This window comes from Zeus faber (assembly GCF_960531495.2).
Source record: "Zeus faber genome assembly, chromosome: 4".
Taxonomy (NCBI): Eukaryota; Metazoa; Chordata; class Actinopteri; order Zeiformes; family Zeidae; genus Zeus; species Zeus faber.
The window spans coordinates 547,093-568,266 of record NC_137191.1 but is presented as its reverse complement, the minus strand read 5'-3'; positions in this window follow the sequence as shown (position 1 = coordinate 568,266).

Sequence of the window (21,174 nt, the reverse complement as noted above, 5' to 3'; positions counted from 1 at the left end):
GAGATTGCTGCGGATAGTAACCATGGGTGGGGAGGTGGGGGGTTGTTTTGGTAGCTGGACATTGAAGTGGATGAAGAAGTGGTCAGAGAGATGAAGAGGAGTGACCCATAGGTTGTCGGTGGTACAGCTCCGAGCAAGAATGAGATCAAGCTCTTTGCCAGCCTTGTGAGTCGGTGGAGTCGGGATCTGTCTTAGGTCGAACGAGCGAACCAAAGACAGGAAGTCAGCCGAGCTCGCACTGTCCAAGTGAATGTTCATGTCTCCGAGGACGAGCATGGGACACTCGTGCTCAGGGATTGATGACAGCAGGGTGTCAAGCTCATGTAGGAAGTCACCTAGTTGTCCTGGTGGACGGTAGATGACGACCACATAGGCTTTCACCGGAGCAGTCACCAAGACGGCGTGATATTCAAAGGAGGCAAAGTTGTTTAAAGGCAGCAGTGGATTAAATTTCCATGTGTTGGAAATTAGCAGGCCAGTCCCACCACCACGGCCAGATGGTCTGGATGTGTGGGAGAATGAGTAGTTAGTGGAGAGTGCAGCCGGGGTTGCGCTATCTTCCGGTTTAATCCATGTCTCAGTGAGAGCAAGGAGCTCTAAGGAGAGTTGGTTGGCATGACCAGAAATGAAGTCTGCCTTGTTAACTGCAGATCGACAATTCCACAAGCCAACAGAGAAGGAGGTCTTTGCAGAAGATGTTTGCTGCAGGGACCTGAGGTTACCCGGATTGCATCGGCGTATGGTATAACGACGCTTTCTGGGTGACCTTGAAGTTGTAGGGATGCGGTAGTAGCACACTTTGTATGGAGTGAGAGAAAGAAGGCAGGTTTGCCTTGTTCGGTGTCCTTGCTTCGGTTGACGTGCAGAGGTAGACGTGCGTCTTTACACAGAGCGTCTTCACACGAGAGCGACTACAAATGGGCCAACGCTTGAAGGGCAGGACCATAAATAGGTGATAGAATACAGCTGCTCGTGTGATTAGGGTTGCACCTGGCTAAGAGCACGCCCACATAAGAGAGGACTTACCTGAATAGGGGGTGTGTCTGGAACACAAGCTTGTTGGCAGATCAGCAAATAGCAGTGAAATGTACAGAGTCAATCCAGTAGTCCAAGTTGCAATACTACAATACGAGCAGTGATACACTACACAGCAACCTCAGCACTAGAGCTCGACTCAGAGTTAGCTCGACTCAGATTGAAAGTAAGAAAGATTGAAAGAAATATTGAACGAAAGATTGAAAGAAAGATTGAAAGAAAGATTTAAACAAAGAAAGATTGAAAGTAAGAAAGATTGAAAGAAATATTGAACGAAAGATTGAAAGAAAGGATGAAAGAAAGATTGAAAAAAAGATTGAAAAAAAGAAAGATTGAAAGAAAGATTGAACGACTGAAGAAAAGAATGAAAGAAAGATTGAAAGAAAGATTGAAAGAAAGAAATATTGAAGGAAAGATTGAAAGATTGAATGATTGAAAGAAAGACTGAAAGAAAGATTGACCGACAGAAAGATTGAAAGAAAGAATGAAAGAAAGATTGAACGATTGGAAGAAATATTGAAAGAAAGATAGATTGAAAGAAAGAATGAAAGAAAGAATGAAAGATTTAAAGAAAGAATGAAAGAAAGATTGAAAGATTGAAATATTGAAAGAAAGAATGAAAGAAAGATTGAGAAAAAGATTGAAAGACTGAAAGAAAGAATGAAAGAAACATTGAAAGATTAAACAATTGAAAGAAAGATTGCAAGAAAAATGGAAAGAATGAAAGATTGAAATAATGATTGAAAGTTTGAAAGAAAGATTGAAAGAAAGATTTAAGAAAGAAAGATTGAAAGAAATATTGAAAGAAAGATTGAAAGAAATAACAAAAGAAAGATTGAAAGAAAGAATGAAAGAAAGATTGAACGATTGGAAGAAATATTGAAAGAAAGATGGATTGAAAGTAAGATAGATTGAAAGAAAGAATGAAAGAAAGATTGAAAGATTTAAAGAAAGAATGAAAGAAAGATTGAAAGATTGAAATATTGAAAGAAAGAATGAAAGAAAGATTGAAAGATTGAAAGAAAGAACGATTGAAAGATTGAAAGAAAGAATGAAAGATTGAAAGAAAGATTGAAAGATTGAAAGAAAGATTGAAAAAATGAAAGATTGAAAGAAAGAATAAAAGAAAGATTGAAAGAACGATTGAAAGATTGAAAGAAAGAATGAAAGATTGAAAGAAACATTGAAAGAAAGATTGAAAGATTGAAAGAAAGAATGAAAGAGAGATTGAAAGATTGAATGAAAGATTGAAAGATCGATTGAAAGATTGAAAGATTGAAAGAAAGATTGAAAGAAAGATTGAAAGTTTGAAAGAAAGATTTAAAGAAAGATTTAAATATTGAAAGAAATATTGAAAGAGAGAAAGATTAAAAGTAAGAAAGATTGAAAGAAAGAATGAAAGAAAGATTGAATGATTGAAAGATTGAAAGAAAGATTGAAAGAAAGAAAGATTGAAAGAAAGAATGAAAGAATGAAAGAAAGAATGAAAGAAAGATTGAAAGAAAGATTGAAAGAAATATTGAAAGAAAGAAAGATTGAAAGTAAGAAAGATTGAAAGAAAGAATGAAAGAAAGATTGAAAGATTGAAAGAAAGATTGAAAAAAGAAAGATTGAAAGAAAGATTGAAAGAAAGATTGAACGACTGAAAGAAAGAATGAAAGAAAGATTGAAAGATAGATTGAAAGAGAGATTGAAAGAAATATTGAAAGACTGAAAGAAAGAATGAAAGAAAGATTGAAAGAAAGATTGAAAGAAAGAAAGAAAAATTGAAAGAAAGATTGAAAGATTGAAAGAAAGATTGAAAGAACGATTGAAATAAAGGAGAACGAAAGAAAGGTTGATCCATTAACATCAGCACAACCCCATTGTGTTTATTGTTCTATGATAAGATTGAAAGAAAGATTGAAAATAAGATTGAAAGAAACAAAGATTGAAAGAAAGATTTTAAAAAAATGAGTACTAGTCACTTTTAAAAAATCATTTGTCCTATGGATTAAATGCCATACACACTTGCATCTCTCCCCTCCCACCCCACACACATTCACATGACCAATCCTCCCAACACCCACACACACATGCGTACATGCACACACACACACACACACACACACACACACACACTAGCACAGGAATAAATGTACCCGTACATGTTAGGCCCACGGCCTCCCAGCGCCACTAGAGGCCGCCCTTGCCCCATCTGCAGCTCCCTACTCAGACCCAATTGCACACACCTGGGATCAATTACCCGCACTGTATTTAGCCCCAGCTTCCTAGCCATTCCTTGCCAGACCGTCAACTAGCTTTCCCCGAGTTGCATCGCGATTGGCTCCCTTCCTAGTTCCTAGTTCCTAGTTCCCAGTTCCCAGTTCCAAGTTCCTAGTTTATGTCTTGTTGTCTCGCCTTCCCTTCACCTGTCTGTCTCCGCTTGGTCTCTCCACCCGGATCCTGGACCCCATCTCCTGGTCATCATCGTCCCTGCCCTGCCCTGCTCCATCCCCTCCCGACCAGGTCCCCCCGGCCAGCTCCACCGTCCCAGTTAATAAACATCCCTTGCCTGCCTCCCGTGTCCCTGTGTCGTGCGTTTGGGTTCCTCCCTGTTCGGGTCGTGACAGTACGGTCTGGCCAGGAAAACATGGACCCAGCCGACACAGAAGGGCTCCGCCGCGCACTCCGGGACAGAGGAGTGTTGCTTGGGCAACATGACCGGGTCCTCCGGGACATCGCGGAACACCTCCGGACCATCTCTGCGGCCGTCAGCAGCCTGCAGGGCCCTCCGGCCCCCGTGGCCTCCCCTGCTCCTCCGACCTGCCCTCCTTCCCCCACCAGGGCTCCCAGCGCCTCTCTCGTTCCCCCTGAGCCCCACGTTCCGGCTCCAGCGCCTTACGACGGCGATTTCGGCACCTGCCGCGCCTTCCTTGTGCAGTGCGCGGTGGTTTTCCAACAGCGGCTGTCGTCGTACGACTCCGATAGTGCCCACATCGCGTTCCTCATCTCCTGCCTGAGAGGGGCGGCTCTCGGCTGGGGTTCCGCGGTTTGGAGTCAGGGGGGTCCCGTGAGTCTCTCCTACGATCTGTTTACCCGCGAAATGAGGAGAGTCTTCGACCACCCAGTTTGCGGCAAAGGAGGCCGCCAGAAGACTCCTCTCCCTCCGCCAGGGTTCCCGTAGCGTCGCCTCCCTCGTCGTCGAGTTCCGGACTCTAGCCGCGGAAAGCGGCTGGAATGACGGAGCCCTGCAGGACGTGTTCCAGCGTGCCCTGAACGACGAGTTGCGGGACGAGCTGGCACGGCGGGACGAGCCCACGGACCTGGACCAACTAGTGGAGACCTCAATCCGCCTGGACAACCGGCTACGGGAGCGCCATCGCGAGAGGGAGGGGGCGAGCCTCCAGTCCGTGCCTCCCGCCTGGGCGGCCACGCCCCAGTCTCCAGCGCCCGCTACTCTTGGGCGCCGCACAAGTCCCCCGACTCTCTCCGATGCCGAGCCAATGCAGCTTGGTCGCTCCCGGATCTACCCAGAGGAGCGAGCACGCCGCCTACAGACCGGTGCCTCTCTGTATTGCGGTCGGCTGGGACACCTCTGAGCCACCTGCCCGGTCCGGCCACGAGAGGGCGACTCCTCGGTAGGGCTACGCTCCGGCCGCTCCTTACCACGTCATCGCCCCTATGACTGCGCAATCAACCTCCTGCCAGGCGCCCCCCTCCCCTGCAGTCGCCTGTATAACGTCTCCCGGTCTGAACAGGAGGCCATGGAGACTCACATCCGCGACTCTCTCGCTGCCAGGATTACTCGTCCCTCGTTTTCTCCGCTAGGCGCAGGGTTCTTCTTTGTTGCGGAGAAGGACAAGACCCTCCGTCCTTGCGTCGATTTCAGGGGACTGAACGATATCACGATCAAAGACAAGTACCCCTTGCCCCTGATGGATTCAGTCTTCGTCCCCATCCAGGGGGCCACCCACTTTTCCAAGCTGGACCTCCGCAACGCTTACCACCTGGTCCGCATCCGCAAAGGGGATGAGTGGAAGACTGCCTTTAACACCCCGCTCGGTCACTTTGAGTACCTTGTTATGCCCTTTGGGCTGTCAAATGCCCCAGCGGTCTTCCAGGCCCTAATTAACGGGAGGTTAGCAACTAGCTTTCCCCGAGTTGCATCGCCGCGTCAGCCGCGTCAGCGATTGGCTCCCTTCCTAGTTCCTAGTTCCCAGTTCCAAGTTCCAAGTTCCTAGTTTATGTCTTGTTGTCTCGCCTTCCCTTCACCTGTCTGTCTCCGCTGGTCGACCAGGACTCTCCACCCAGCCTGGTTCCCCGTCTCTCCACCCGGATCCTGGACCCCATCTCCTGGTCATCATCGTCCCTGTCCTGCCCTGCTCCATCCCCCCCCGACCAGGTCCCCCCGGCCAGCTCCACCGTCCCGGTTAATAAACATCACTTTATTATTTGCCTGCCTCCCGTGTCCCTGTGTCGTGCGTTTGGGTTCCTCCCTGTTCTGGTCGTGACAGTACATCCAGTATGTATACACACACAGTCATGTTAACCTATACACTGTGGTTTAAACAGGACTACGTACTACCCATATGCACTCACAGCACTGTGTATATCCTCTCCCACCACACACATTCACATAACAAACCGTCCCGGCACACACACACACACACACACACACACAATGATGCAAGTCATATCAACACAGCTGAAGCCGCCTTGTGTTATGAATTCCTCTCATGCCGCAGCCTTCAGCTCTCCAGTAGCTCTCCAGCAGCTCCTCGTGTCCCAGCAGAGCTGCCGTGCAGTTGTTCTGCTGCTAAAGGCTGTCAACGTTCAGCGGGCGGACGCTCGTTTGCCCCCACCCTCCGAGCTCCCCTGCCATCCAGGGTCCTTCTGACCCCCCCCCCCCCCCCCCCCTTTAGCAGGGAGCTTGCCATCCTGCTTCTGTGTGTGGCCAGAGTCCACCGCTGCACACATCCCCTGGCCGACACGGCCCGTTGTGTTGTTGTTTTTTTATAATAGGGGGGATAAACAAAGTGTGTGTGTGGCGGAACAATCTCACGGGTTACAGGGGCCAAGTTGGGTTCACCTGTCGACGATGACGAAGCCCGGCATTGACGTGCAAGCTTGGCGGCGGTAGTGGAGTCGGGTGGTGGGGGTAGGCAGACTCAGAGCTTTACAAGGAGCGGGGCCGGGAAATGTGGCGCACGGCTGAAGGCGACGTAGCTAAATCACCTCCACGGGGTGTTTACGGGGAAGGATCATTAGCGAGCTCGGCTACCTGCGTTACCCCTCGCTCTCCCTCCGTCAGCGTTTCGGCAGGAGTCCAGGGAGTCTGATGCCCTCATTAATAAAGATTACTATCTTATCCTACAATGAATAGTAGTAATTTTAATAATTATGCCGAACAGCGATAAACTTAATCTCATTAAATTAATGCCCAATCGTTCTTCTTTACAAAGAATAATCCACGTATTCATAATAATAAATAATAATTTGGTTATCAAAATGCGTCATTATAGACGTTTTTTTTAATATCTTAATGGTATATTTTGTACGATCACATTAGCATGATGTAATAATAATTTTGGGAATGCATTATTAAAATATATTAAAATAATTTATTTGGATGGAGTAATTTTTTGGAGAAGCTTCCGCATTGCGGGAGGAGAACGTCTGAGAGAAGCACACTATATTTACCCTATCTCCTCATGCCGTGACTGTGCCCAATATTGAAACAGCAGAAGAAGAACGGGGGCAATAAAATGGATATAGAGTAAGTGCACGAAAAAAAAATGTTTTAGAAAGTTAACTTTTCAATTGTTACACGTTTTTGCTGTTAAATGCTAGCAGTTTTGTGTTATAACACGATATAACACGGAGAGATTATGCATGCAAAAGTTAATGACTTTGTTTTATTTTATAAAGCCGTTTTTAACATGCACAGTATCTAGCTTTAGTTAAATGTGTGTTGGAGTGGAGTGTTAACTAGCATTTAGATTTAGTTTACTGTGTGTTGGTGCAGGGAGACGGTACTGTGAGAGAGAGACGGTTTTCAAACAGACAGACGGACCCGCTAGCTAAGTTTCTCTTGATCGGTTCTCCACCAAAGCGTGCTGAGAGAGTCCGGACTGTTTTTTGCCAGTTTAGACTTTATTTGAAGGTACAATGGTACCTCGACTTATGACTGCATCTACTTACTAATCCAAGATACGATAGTCGCGAAAATTAGCATCGTCTTACGACTGACTGCTCCAAGATACGACCGTGGAAATTTGTAGTTGGCGCGTCGGCGTCAGTCAGCGGGCGACCTACATCGTGTGTGCACGTTGTTCGTGGCTTATCGATTTTTTTTTCATATTTACTGTGTTTGTGCTGTGCGTTTTGTTTTTTTGTTTTTTAACTTATGAAAGCAATATGTGCTCTCTGTCATTTGGGTGGGCCGGCTGTACAAGTGGTTGCCTGCTGAAATAGAATATTTTCTGCAATGATATCTGTTATCCTCGGGCAGTGCCTGACTTTAAGGATAAACAGTAAAAGATAACATTTATAAAGTCGCGATCATGTGGGACATCTGGAACAATCACAGCATCCCATTTTGCTGGTTCATACACATTGCTGTATGGAGGTGATTTAGCAGCATGAGAAATGTACCACTGCATTTTGGAGTCCTAAATAGTTGTAACTGGTTCTAATGTTGTGGCTGATCGGTGTGTATGTTGTTGTATGATGTTGTTGTGATTTTATTTTTTCCTATTGAAATAAAAAAAAAATGAAAGTCAAACCTGATTTTAAATTTCACTCATCCTTTGGTCATGAAATGGAAAAATAATTTTTCAATTTTGATTTTTGTATCTCCAAAAAAGCAAAATTTGAAAACCACTCATACCCCATTTTTTCCATTTCTGATTCTGAATTGAGAATAGAGTAACCAAAAGATACAGCGATTGAAAGACCTGGTCTACACTCCTAATTGTATTTGTCCTTTTACATTTCTATTTCTATCTTAGAAATCTCTGAGAGAAGGAGGTGGTTACCTGAGGAGGTCCATGCGGTGGAAAAGAACCTGAAGGCTTTCATTGAAAGTGGTAAAGTGCCGGGAAGGACTGAGTGTGATGCATGTATTAGAGCTTCACCTGAAGCTCTAAACCAGCGAAGCTGGACTGCATTGAAGTACTATGTAAAAAATCGTATCACTGCCATCCAATGCGAAAGTGCGAGAAGAATTTATTAATAGAGTTGTTAAAGCATTTGCTCAAACATGTTGGTTCACGTTGCTCAAAAATGTTGGTTCATTTGATGCAACTTCATTTTTGATGATGTTTGTGTTGTTCGTTGGCATCCTGAGTACCCAGGTATACACTGGAGTTCAACTAGTTATTGATTTTATCAGGCGAAAACATTGATAATTAGTAGTTAGGTGCAGTCAAAGGCCGCAAGTCAATTCATCTGCTGATAACAACTGACTCTACGGTGGCCAACGGGAAAACTCTACAACTAAAGAAAATACATGTAAATAGACAAAACGCAAGCAAATTTAGAAAATGTCATCATCAATTTGACAACACAGGCAACAACACAATGGAAAAGTTCACGAAGGAACAAACTTAAAATAAAAACATCAAGAAATGTTTGTGTATCATATCTGATATATTCCCCAAATGAAGTGTCCGTGGTGAATTGCTTTTAAGTTTGTTTCTGTGCAAATGTTTCCATTGTTTTGCATCTCTTGCCTGTGTTGTCAAATTGATGATGATGTTTTCTGAATTTGCTTGTGTTTTGTCTATTTGCAGTGAGTTTTCGTGCCGACCACCGTAGGGTAGGTTTTTATCAGCAGATTAATTGAAAATGGATAGTTAGGTGCAGGCAAAGGCCAAAGGTCAGGGTTTACCACCATACTACTCTTCCCCCGCGTGAATACATTGCACTTTTTCTTTGTTACAAAGCATATCAGGAGACTTACTAAGCCCTGTGTGAGCCCTTGTTTGTTTTCTTGTGCCATCTGCTCCTTTTTATTTTATAATAAATAATTGTAATTTTTTATCTACCTTTTGTACAGTGGGTGTAGGTTTATTCCCCGTTCGATTAAGTTTGGAAGAAAATATTATACTGTCAAAACCATCAAATTCAATAACAATTGATTCTGTGCTCTCTTTTAAAGTATATGTGGTATTTGTCATACTTATCTGGAAATCAATTGATGAACCGGTATTTAAGTCGAAAATGATCTGCATAATATGCTCAAATTTACTACATTTACTTACAGCGTGCCTAGGTAGAAAAATTATCTTTACTTTCCAATTTTTGATATGTTTAAGTGGTGTTGGCCTGAGGCCTGATTTCTTAAATTGGTTGTATATCCTTTCAAATTAATAATTGTACTTTTGGAAGGTTTATATTTTTCAATCAGAATCTGACCTATTGATTAAAAAAAGTGTTCAGTGTCAAAGTTTGCATGTCAATAGACCATAACATGGTGGGTCCCCTGTGTAATCAAAAAGTCAGGTGGGGTTCCCATGAGGCTCAAAAATTCAGGTCTAAAATCTTTTTGAGGGTTATCATTTTTTAAAGTAGTTTTTGTATCATCAAAAAATGATCCGTGATTTATGTACTCAACACTAAACGTTTTACGAGACACAAGGACGCGTTAGCATGGGGTATGCCACGTGAAAACCCCAGCATGCAATGGGGGGCGTACCTTCGTATTCCTGTCTATTATTTGTCCGCATTTTGTTAATTGTTTATATTCTTGTTATTTACATTTACATTTACATTTAGTCATTAAGCAGATGCTTTTATCCAAAGCGACTTACAAGGGAGAATAACATTCAAGCAACAGCTATTTCTCTACATTCTGCTGGTACTTGTAGAGTTAATTGACTAACCGATATGATGGTCTATAGACCAATCAATAGAAAAAATAGTTTCACCTTTACAGCCAGCAGTAAGGTTTTTGGATGCTTTAAATTGCAGTACACTTGTTCTAGAAAATGATCAGTTTCTAAGTTATGGAGCCATTTCAAAATGTTATTGTCGAATTAGTGTCTTGTGCTGTTCTTATTTATCTATTGTGCCTCAACACTTTTAGAAGCCTCGTGGAAAGTCAGTAGTATTTATTTTGGGTTTTTGTCTGTTAAGAAACAGGTGATCACCAGAAAGTGCGCCTGTAGCCAATTTCCACCGTGACTGGACGAAGCCACAAGCTGGTCATTACAGCAGAGTCTCCAGATAAGAAGGTATTTTTGTTTGATTATTTATGAACAATACTTGAAGACAAAAGTTGTGATTTTCATGAAAAAAAAAGACTTTCTATGTTTCTAGTTTGTACTTCTTGTTGGTGACTCCCATCTACGGAGCATTGTGGATGGATTTGTGAAGATGCCAGGGGACCGAGGTACTGAATGCTTTTTTGTCTCGGAGACCTGACGCAGTTTGTGTTGTAGCCCCTAGCAGCGACTTGACGGCCAGCAGGACCATCGACGAGGCAGCAGTAGACTTTCGCAGCCTCCTGGTCAGTGTCTGCAGTCGCTGGCCAAAGTTACGCTTCATGTTTAGTACATTTTTGGTAGTATTGGTACTATTAATACTTTTGCTTTGTGAGCTCTGCAGAACATATTTTACATTTTGAAAACAAATGTACTGTAATAAACACCTTTTTTTTTTTGTGTGTTTGTATAGGTGTTTGTCCTGGACTTCCTTCCGCGTCTGACTATTTGCTCCGTGAGGAATACCATCCTGTGGCGGCATGCATGGGAAGCATATTTTAATTTTAGTACAGTTAAATGTATAACGGAGTATATATTTTTAGACAAACCAATTCAATAAATATTTCTAATGAACAAAGTTGACATCTATGTATGCATATTTCTATTCGTCCTAATCGTTGTTTTAAGGCATCAAGTACTTTTCTGCAGCCAACCACTTCCCATTGAACCACCCAGAGCTGTGAAGCAGAGATGGTGTAAGTACAATTGTACAATTTGTTGTCATGTCACGTGATGGCTATTTTATGAATAACTTTGCTATGTTGTGAAACCATGGCCCTGTGACATTGCTGTGAAATGCTGCTTATCGCCAACTGGAGACAACAGCGCCGCCAACAGCACGAAAGTCAAAGGTTTCTCCCGGCAGGTCACTTCCAACATTCTCTCCAAAAGTGGTTGTGAAGGGAGAGCTCATCGTGCCTCATCCTTCACCTAACCCTTTTGAGTGGAGACTGGTTGGAAGGGGCAGAAAGATAATCGGTTGCACACTGTTATTGTTGGGGTAAGACCCTCTGGAAACTGTGATAGTCTCTGATATTCACTCAAGGTGTACCGATTTTCATTAAACAATTTTAATATGTTTGTTATGAAACATATGGACATTAACACACACACACACACACACACACACACATGTCTAACACACTTTAATTAACTGAACAACTTACCAGTGAGCGCTCCGGGCTACAGTTGATTCTGCTGTCGGCTCCCCTCAACCGTCCTCTATTGTTTTGTATCCAGGAGATTTTCTGCAGTTTGTTGGTTTTTTTATTCTCTTTTTAGTTAGTAGTTTAGTTTAGTTTAGTTAAGTAGTTAGTGCTTTTAGTTGGCCTTTTGTCAAGACATTGTCTTAAATCGACATTTTGCTCTATGATTTCACAGGTGGACACAACACCAGTAGCGTCGCCGGAATGATCCATCCCGTTATCAACTTGTTCCATCGCATCTTTCTAGCGCTGTCCAGTGTGGAGAATTTTATATTGTTTTTATATCAACAATTGTATATCAATTTTATATCAAGAAAATTTTGCTTTGCTTACATGGGAAAGCCACGGTGGGACATTGGCAGAAAGCTACTGCCTCCAAGAGGACACTGGGAACGGAGCAGGTTTGCTTTGTTCGTTGTTTTTCTTCTTTTTTCAATGACATTTTTGATAGTAGTACTTCATTTTAGTTTTATTTTGTCCATGCATTCCATTCTCTTGCTTTTTTTTAGGGGAAGGCAGCACCAACCGTTGTGGAGGTGTCTTCAAAGCCACACCTGCCAGTGATGTGCCAGTTCTTGTGAAGGAATAGCAGCGCTCTCAAACATTTGTCAAAGGTCAGAGTGATGCTGCTCCTTATTATCCTGATATGGAGAGTGCTACAGTGTTTTCTGATGTTGCAGCAGAGCTTGACGCTAGCAGTTCTGTCATGGGAACAATTGATGTCACTTCTATCAGCGGAACAGGTGATAGCTGAGAACATTTTTTAACAAAGAAAAACGTAGAACACTTTCAGTGCCGGGAAAGCATACGTTGAGTGTTTACACAAATGGTCCTTTTACGATCTAGAAAAACTGAGATAACGACTAAAACTTTCGTGACAGTGATATACAGGAATGTAAGATCTCCTGTGAAAGAGTCGGGCGTCACCAAACAAACATATGCCTCAGCATTCAGACATCACTTGGTGGTAGAATTATATCATTCATTAACATTGATCATCATTTTTCTCTCACACTCCCTTCTGTTGTTCCCAGTGGAATGATACAAAAGGAAAATGCAATAATGCTTAAGTATAATATAATTGAGGCAAAGGGATCAGAAAATGATGTATAAATTGAGTACAATACATTTATACAGAGATATTGTTTTATCTGTGTCCTTTTGATGGAGGGGCCAAGGAAAATGATGACCATATAACAAGGTGGGAAGTGGCCAGGTGTAATCAAATGTGGAGCAGAAGTCCAGCGGTGGAGCCGTCTGTGGGGCGCCAATGTTGGTGTAGAAAGCCCCTTCGATAACTGCTTCCAAAACACACATTTCTTCGGCTGTGGTAAGGTGAATGGCAGTAACCCAAGTAGCCTATGTAGGTATGGTTGAAGTGGTTCCATCGCAGTTGCAGGGTGAGCAGCGTTCAGCGTACACTCACGTTGTCTCCTCAACGAGTACCTAGAGGGGAGTAGGAACTTTCTTGCGATGAGATACGTGTATCCATATTGGTCGTTCTACCACCTTAACTGCTGCTGCAGTGGTGCGGGTCCCTAACCCTGCTGGAAAGGTCCTAGGAATCTGGCAGAGTTCCAGCTTTTCCTCTGTAAGTCGCGATCACCACCCATTCACCTGGTCAGCGGCCGTGTAGAGGTCCTTCAAGTGGGACGGGTAGGGCTGCTTTGACCTGGGCACATAGACTTAAACACTTGGGTGAGAGACACATTTTGACAACATTGTTTGGTATAGGTCCAAGATTGTTAAATGGGCGTTAAATAGTTGAATAGCAGACTACAGGCTCAGTACAAAAATGAATGTATGCACACTCGTGTAACAACAGAATAATATTATCACAATGTCTAATATGTAGGAGATAATAGGCGGCCATTTTGACACGCCCATGCATGGCACCACTAGAATATCAAATGACACACTGGGACTGACGAGTGTGCAAAGATTTGTGAATTTCCAAGTATCTTTTGGAACATGAAATTGTACGTGTTGCCACGCCCACACAGTGTGCCAAAATATATATGTATTTTAATAAGTTTTAGCTGTGAAGGTGTCTTGTAGACACTCGTCAAGTTTGAAGTCGATCCGATAAATCGCCAAGGAGGAGTTTCGCGAAAGTACAAAGCATAAATATGACTAAAAAGTCAGGAAAATTCAAAATGGCCGACTTCCTGTTGGGTTTCCGTCATGGCGGAAATATATATTTTTTCCAAGTCTAGAGAGGTTACAAATGTGTACCGAATTTTGGGAGTTTACGTGGAAAAAGGTGAATAGGTCAGAAAATTATTATTTTATTTTCTAGGGTGGCGTGGCAACACGTAAAATTTCATGTTCCAAAGATACTAATTCACGAAACTTTGCGCACTTGTTAGTCCCAGTGTGGCAATTGATATTGTATGAGTTGCCTGCATGGGCGTGGCAAAATGGCCCGACACACCCTGTTGAAAATTTCAAAACATCAAACCTATTCACTTTTTACCATGAAATTAACAAAATTCGGGACACTTTTGTAACTTCTTGGATTAAATGTGTAATTTTAGTCACTTTCCGTTCATTTTCTCACTTTGTACTTTCGTAAACTCCTCCGAGGCCATTTATCTGGCTTCAAACTTGGCGAGTGTCTACAAGACACCTTCACGATTAAAAGATATTAAAAAAAATAATAATTGTCACACGATGTGGCCGTGGCAAAGCGTTGGATTTCGTGTTCCAAAAAAAGCTGTGTTTTTGTAATATTTTATCCACTTTTTATGCTTTGTACTTTCGTGAACTTCTCCTGGGGGATTTTTTGGATTGAGACTCATTGGGGATTAAAAGTTATTAAAACATTTTTTTTTCGTCACGATGCGGGTGTGGCAACGCGTTGAATTTTATGTTAAAAAAAACAGTTTACGTGACTTTTGGGGCCTTGAGAAACTACAAAATTATTGCAAAACTTTGCACACTCTTCAGTCCCAGTGTGGCATTTAATATTCTATGGGTCCTATACATGGGCGTGTCAAAATGATCAACTAGATGCAGTTATCGTGGATGAGGATGTCGGGGTCCTGGTGCTGGGGAAAGGAGGCCCATACCTATAGCAACATAGGTGTCGCCACATTCCTTCTGTCTCAATGCCATGTACGCTTGTATTTCTGGTTTTCCCAACGCAGTCATGATGCATTTTTCACTAGAGTACAAATGCATGGTATACAACAACATCCACATACAATTAACAGAGCAGCAATGATAGCAACGTTGATTATGCATGATAAAATGAGGCCTTTTCATTTGGAAAACATAGAGTCCAACCAACCAGTGATGTGATCATCCATTCCTGCATTTTCTTTTAGTTCTACGCTCCGTGAGTGGAGTAGCAATTCCTCCTACTGGTTCCTGTGTTTATAAGCACATTACTCCATGCCCCACAATCAATATGGGTACCTTAAACCTCGTCCAGCCACCAGTCACTTGTTAGTCTAGGGTTGGTGGACCACGCATATTTCTCATTCCACTGGTACTGCTCCTACCCGGTGGAATCACACTTTATTATGGAACAGAAATCAACATTGAATGCCAGGATTTGTCCTTCATAGGCATAAATGACAAGAACTGTTTCTTTCATTCGGCCCCACTCTTTGACCTTTGTCATATACTGGTCATACGATAATTGGGGTCCCACTTGGTAAGAATATGTATACTGTGTAGGGTCCAGGACTTCTCCTAGGGTAAACAAAAAAAATATTATTTTTTTTTTACATGGTTAATTACAGAATGCTTACGTCTTTCAGCTGGATCCTTGTTTCTGTGAGAGTTCTTGCGGGTGGGGTGACAGGGGCGCAGTGGGAGAGGTGGTGACAGGGAGCACCAGTTTTATTTTTGAGCTTTACTGCATGTGAGGTGGCCAACACTACCTCCCAAGGTCCAGTCCACCTTGGCTCAGGCCACTTCTGTTTGTGGACCTTGATGTGGACCCAGTCTCCGGGGCTGACCACCAGGGTGTGGGGCAGTCTGGGGCAGTGTTCTTGACCTGTGAATACAAAACTCGAGATACTGCGGTTAGTGCTTTGACATATTCAGGTAAACCTTCCTGGAAATCATCAAAAGCGGGTGATTTAGCTGGTAGGTTGTGAGGACCTGGCATGGGGCGGCCTGTTAATATCTCGTGTGGGCTAAGATGTGTTTGACTATGGGGAGAGGTCTCGCATGGACATTAATGCTAGGGGTAGGGCATCTACCCACGTTAGTTTAGTCGTTTTTGTGATGTTCTGTAGAGACATACTGAGTTGCTGTTTTGTCTCTATCAGCACCTTGGCCATTTTTTCTTTCAACGTCTGGTTTGCACTTTCAACTAGGCCTTTTGACTGGGGGTGATAGACTGAACCAGATCTATGGGAGATACCTAATGCCTGTTCTACCTGGCTGAGTTTTTTATCGCTGGTAAAATGAGATCCATTGTCCGAGCAGATAACTGTGGGGTAACCCCACCGAGGAATGCGTTTTTTCCATAACCATTTAATCACAGATACTGCATCCTCTCTTTTGCAAGGGACTGCTTCTACCCATTTGGAGAATCGATCTACCATCACGAGTAGGTATCTGTACCCTTGTACTCTGTTGTCCCTGCCCATGCCGGTGTAATCTATGCATATTTCTCTGAAGGGGTAGGGGGGCACTGAGAATGTTCCCAAAGGTCTTTGGTAGACTGTCTTCTTATTTAGCTCGTGACAGACGACGCATTCTGCAATATGGTTGGCCACCATTTCCTCCAGGTAGGGATGCCACCAGTCCTGTTTGAGCCTGTTGGTGGTTCTTTTGGGTCCTTCATGAGTCTGTCCATGTGCATCCTTGATGAGGTAGACCAGGAGTGCGGCTGGTGCTACTGGGCGCCCATCGTGGCTTCTCCATAGGCCGCTGGTGCATGTGGCTCCTTTCTTCTGCCACTGCGAGTGTTCGTTCCATTTCGCTTCTTTCTGCACTTCTTTCAGATGTTCCTCTGACAAATTGAGGGCGTTGTCTTCAGTAAATACAATCATCATTGCTGCGCTTTCTTTTAGGTTCCCTCCTGCTTCTTTTGCTGCTGTGTCGGCTGCGTTTGAATTTCCTTTGGAGTGTCCTTTGCATTTGATGATCTGGATTTTTCGGGGGAGATGTATAGCTTCCAGGAGGGCGAGTATGAGGTCTTTGTGTTTTACCGGGGCTCCTGCTGACGTTTGGAGTCCTCTTTTCATCCATATGGCTACATCCACGTGAGCTGCAGCGTGTGCGTATGCTGAGTCGGTGAATATGTTTGCATTTTTGTTTTTTGAGATTTTTAATGCTTTCACCGAGGCGTCGAGTTCTGCTTTTTGTGCTGATGCTGGTTGTTCTATCATCCCACTTCTTAGGGTGACGTGGTGTCCATTAATTTGTTGAATGGCTGCGTATGATGCTCTATTTCCCTCTTCTTCTTTGAAACAACAACCATCTATAAACAGGACAATTTCTGCATCGGGGTCAGATGTTCCATCCAAGTCTGTGCGGCCCTTTGCTTCCAGTTTCATGAGCTGTACGCAGTCATGGGTGCCATCTGCATACTGTAGTCCGCCGGCCAAGTTGATTCCATCGGCTGTGTACAAGACATTGTCTCTTTCCAGGGTGACATGCAAGCGCATCTTGTGTTTTGGTGTGGTAAAGGTGAAATCCGTTTGATCGAGGTAGGATTTGACTCCATGAGTGGTATGCACGATGGTGGGGTGGTAGAAAGTAATGTGGTCGGTTCTCGTAGGGCGTGTGCGATGGCAGCCGTGTGTCGTCCACATCCGGAGAGTCCATGTTCCACTGTGTCGAGTTTGCAACTGTGGTGAGCCAGGATCGCGCGCTCACCGTGTCGAGGCTGCCAGAGCACAGCTTGACAATTCCGTGCTTTTCAGTAACGTCCAAATGGAACGAGGAAGAGATGTCTGGGGTGCATAGGTGTTCGGCCTTCCCCATTAGTTGTTTCAATCTTATGAACGCTTCCTCCGCACTTGTGGTCCAGTTGAGTGGTGCCTTGACGTTCCGATGGCCAGCTTCCGCAATGGGTTCGCGTGGGGGAACAGTGTGGTCCACATAATCAGCTATGTGGTGTCTGCTATAGCCAGTGAGTCCCAGGAATGCTAGCATTTGCTGCACGGTGGTGGGTTTAGGGTACTGGAGCATTGCCTGTTGTCTTTCCGGGTTGATGTATCTCTTATCTCCCGTGATCCTTTTTCCGAGGAATACCACTTCTGTGCGGCAGACCTGTGCTTTTTCCTTCCTGATTTTGTAGCCACATTTTGCGATGCGCCGTAGCAGGGATTTGGTGGCCGTGAGGCAATTTTCTACTGTGGTGATGTCCATGAGGATGTCGTCGACATACTGGATGAGTAGGAGTTCCTTGAGATCTGCCTTCAGGCAGGCGTTGAATATGGTTGGCGTGCATGTGAATCCTCGTAGCATTCTTGTGTAGGTCTAAGAGCATTTTTTAAATGTGAATGCAAACATATCTTGACTTTCTTTGGCCAAGGGGAGGCCAAAAAATGCGTTGGCCAGGTCGATGACGGTGAAAAATTGATGACTCGGGGAGCCTGCATGCAGGGCGACATGGGGGTTGGGCACTTTTTCAGTAATGGGTTGGACCACCTGGTTGATACGTCGCAGATCGTGGACCAGGCGCCATGAGTGTCCTCCAGCCTTGGGTACTGGTAGAATTTGTGTGTTCCACGGTGAATCCGCTGGTCGTAGAACTCCTGCTTGTAAGAGGCCTTCAATGGTGGAGGCTATTCGAGCAGCTGCCTCGGGCTTGACCTTGTACTGACCTTGCCAAATGGGCACAGCGTGGGCTTTCACTTTGATGTGTATATTGTGGTGTGGTGTGCAGCCAACGTGATAGGGGCCGGTGGTCCAGAGGGTTGGCGGTAGTTGGGCGAACATTTCTGCTGCCAGGGGGTGTTCTTCGATGCTTCCTTGATAAGTTCTTTCCAGGACATTTCTTTCATATATGCCTTGTTCGTAGCTGTTGTGTCCTATTCTCCAAACCGATTTGTCTGGCGTGTGTTGCAACAGGGGGTTCGTTGTGGGGACCCAGGTGGGTTGGCGAGGGCTCTTTTGACCATGGGGCCCAATTGTTTGGCTGCATGGTTGGCTTCTACGGCTAGGGTCACATGTGGAACTGCGGTGTCGTGAAGTAGATACCAGGATTGTTGGTCTGGTGTCAGGCGGACCGCTGCTGCAACTCCTTCGTGGCCCAGATAGAAGTCTGTTGTCTGGAGTCGTTCTTGTCGTCCCTCCTTTTTCGCTTCCCAGCCTTCGTCATAGATGTCATCACGGTGGCGTGTGAAACAGAGAGTGCAGTGTACAGGTCCAGCATCGACTTTTTCCAGAGTTGGTAGGTTTACAAAATGCCACCAGCCGGTGAGTGTGGGGTCGGGGGTGGTATCAGGAGTTCCACCTAAGACGAGTATACGTTCGAGGGGTATTAGCTCTTCTTTTGGCTCAGAGAAACTAACTTCCAGACCGTGGAGGTTACATATCACAGATGCCCCTGTTCTTCGGAGAAGGTCCCTTCCCATTAGGTTGGTGGGGCAGCTTGGTGAGTAGAGGTATTGGTGTCTGACTTTGTGAGGACCTATCTTGGTAGGGAGGGGTGCGGTGAAGGACTTGTGTCGTCCCAGAGAATCCAACAGTCCGTAATTTCCGAGTGGATAGTTGTATGTAGTACGTAGTATGTTGCCGGCCAGGTTCTTCAAGCAAGACACGTGACAGTGACAGTGACAGTAATTCCTTGGAGTGACAGTGATTCCTTGGATTGTACATGGCACTACTGGTTCGGCATTTATTTTTGTCTGTACCACCACTTCCATGTCCCCTGGGCGCCTCTATGCTCCATGCCATGGCGGGGTGTCCATGCGGGGTCCTCCCTTTCCTCTCGAGGAAGCTCCTCTTCCTCTCTGAGGGGGGCGGTAGGATCCTCTATATAATTGCTGGGGTTGTTGGTTCTGGGGGCATTCCCTTGCCCAGTGGTCACTTTGGCCACAGATGAAACATCCTGTAGTTTTCTCGGGTCCTCCCCATCCTCTAGAGGATTGGAATTGTCCTCTCCCTCTCAGTTGCTGCCATTGGGGGGGGCCTTGGGGGTATGAGGGTGCGGGGGCCCCTGGATACTGCCGCTGGGGATATTCATAGGGAGTCCAGGCCTGCTGCCATTGGGGTAGGTGCTGGGCTGGTGGGTAGGCGGGGGTTACAGTTAGGGGCTGTGGTCCTGTCCATTGTAGTGGCGCGGTTTGGGGCGGGGCCTGTGCTTCAGGGGTGGTGACTACTGCTTGCACAGTTGCTTTCTTCTTTTTGTCCGTATTGACTTCATCTTCCAGTTTTTTTACCTGCATTTTTAGTAGTCTGGTTTGTATGGAATCTTTCTCCAGGAATTCGTCTTCTTGCTTTTTGATGTGTCTTTCCAGGTGATGGATGAGATGGCTCTCCCACTGTCTCTCGGTCATGTCTGACAGTCAAACTGTGTCTGCGAGCTACAGCCTGACATCTCCTGGGAGGCCATTTTGGCATTTGGCATCTGCATGTACATGGGGAGACCCACTAGGCAGGGGTCATGACGTTCTACAGTGCTATCACTCCAGAGCTCCTTTGCTCATGTGAGATAGGCGTGTGGTTCTTCCCCATTTTTAAATCTCAGGCCTGCCAGGGCCACTGTGTTGCGTCTGGTCGGCCAGGTTTCTCTCATGGCTGTCCATATGTCATTCCGCATGTGGTCGAATGGGTGCTCGTGTGCCATGGTGAGGGTTCTAACTTCTCTTTCCAGGGAGGTCAGGGTGATGTTTCCTGCTGTGGCGCGGAGAATGGCTCGCACATCTCTTAGGGCTAGTGTGTCAGCCGCTGTGTGGTTTTCGAAGATTCGGATCCATGCTGCAGCTCCTTTGTCCAACGCTGATAGGTTGCCTTTGAGGGCCTGCATGTCGCGGTGGTACCAGGGAACAAATGTTTCTCTTTTGGCGGACTGCTTTTGTTCCTCCTCTCGTTGTCTAATTTTCGAGAGGGTAACTATCCCTATTGCTGACGATCTTCTGGCCTGGCTTTTGGATGATGCTATAAGGGTTCCTTTTCTTCTGTTGTCGTTTGTGTACTCTCCCCGGGAGCTGCCACTGTTTTTGAATGACCACTTTTTTGTCTTAGTCTCGTGGTCTGACATGGGTTCTTCTTCCCAGGAGCGGAGGGGGGTGGGGTGTCTTTGTTTTGTTTTCTTAAAGGTGTATTTGGGGACTACAGGGGTAGGTGAAGGTGTGGGCTGGCTTCGGGTCTTTTGTTTTTCTTTGGGTTGTTGTTTGGCTGTAGCGTCTGCAGGAGGTGCTATGAGATGAACATGGGTTGTGTTGGCATCCTCTGGTAGTGGGCCACATTGTCCAGTCAGTGTGACAGTTGCGTGGCTAACCCTTGTGGTACATTTCTTTTTCCTTTCTTGATGTCTTTTTGTGGTTTTTAGGACTGGCAAGTGCATTCGTCGTCCTCTGTATTAGAGGAGAGAAACTCTTTGTGTCTGTTTGATCGTTAGGGGGCGATGTCTGATCATTGTCCTTGTTCTCACTGTCAGATGGCTTTGGGGAGGGCTGTACTCGGAAATGGATTTGGATCGGGCCTTCCATTACTAATACGGGTGCTTGTATTTCTGGCGGGGGTGGGGTGGCTATTTTCTGGTTGCTCAG